The sequence below is a fragment of the Triticum aestivum genome, unplaced genomic scaffold (genome assembly GCF_018294505.1).
Source record: "Triticum aestivum cultivar Chinese Spring unplaced genomic scaffold, IWGSC CS RefSeq v2.1 scaffold28998, whole genome shotgun sequence".
NCBI classification, from domain to species: Eukaryota; Viridiplantae; Streptophyta; class Magnoliopsida; order Poales; family Poaceae; genus Triticum; species Triticum aestivum.
Window position 1 is genome coordinate 1 of NW_025301274.1, and position 890 is coordinate 890.

Genomic DNA, 890 nt, shown 5'->3' on the forward strand with positions numbered 1-890 from the left:
AAACAAAACGCACGAGCGCGACGTATGTTTAGCACGTTTTATTATTTTGCACGTTTACGGTAAGTTTTAGCTCGCTGCTCATTATTCACGCGTCTAGCGGCGGCAAGCGTGTTCTGAAAGGGGTCGAAACCATGGTAAATAGGCACTGGTGCAGTTGAACCGTGGTAAAACTCGTCTCCGTAGTTGAGCGGGAGCGGCCAAAGGAATGTGCAATCGTGTGTGTAGTGGAGCTGGGAGGGGCAAGCATAAGGGACGAAGACGGGGGTAACATGTCGGATGTGATCATACCAGCACTAAAGCACCGGATCCCATCAGAATTCCGAAGTTAAGCGTGCTTGGGCGAGAGTAGTACTAGGATGGGTGACCTCCTGGGAAGTCCTCGTGTTGCATTCCCTTTTTCATTTTTTTGCACCGCGTGCAAAACAAAACGCACGAGCGCGACGTATGATTACCACGTTTTATTATTTTGCACGTTTACGGTAAGTTTTAGGTCGCTGCTCATTATTCACGCGTCTAGCGGCGGCAAGCGTGTTCTGAAAGGGGTCGAAACCATGGTAAATAGGCACTGGTGCAGTTGAACCGTGGTAAAACTCGTCTCCGTAGTTGAGCGGGAGCGGCCAAAGGAATGTGCAATCGTGTGTGTAGTGGAGCTGGGAGGGGCAAGCATAAGGGACGAAGACGGGGGTAACATGTCGGATGCGATCATACCAGCACTAAAGCACCGGATCCCATCAGAACTCCGAAGTTAAGCGTGCTTGGGCGAGAGTAGTACTAGGATAGGTGACCTCCTGGGAAGTCCTCGTGTTGCATTCCCTTTTTAAGTTTTTTGCACCGCGTGCAAAACAAAACGCACGAGCGCGACGTATGTTTAGCACGTTTTATTATTTTGC

The 890-nt window shown here is 50.0% G+C and overlaps 2 non-coding genes across 2 annotated transcripts; both read left to right on the top strand.

Annotated features, from left to right (window-relative positions):
• Window positions 1-274: 274 nt before the first annotated feature.
• Window positions 275-393, top strand: LOC123179343 (5S ribosomal RNA). The gene has a single exon (XR_006490295.1). It is a non-coding gene; the product is annotated as a 5S ribosomal RNA (ribosomal RNA).
• A 301-nt stretch (window positions 394-694) lies between these two features.
• LOC123179342 (5S ribosomal RNA) lies at window positions 695-813 on the top strand. Its single transcript, XR_006490294.1, has one exon. It is a non-coding gene; the product is annotated as a 5S ribosomal RNA (ribosomal RNA).
• The last annotated feature ends 77 nt before the right edge of the window (window positions 814-890 follow it).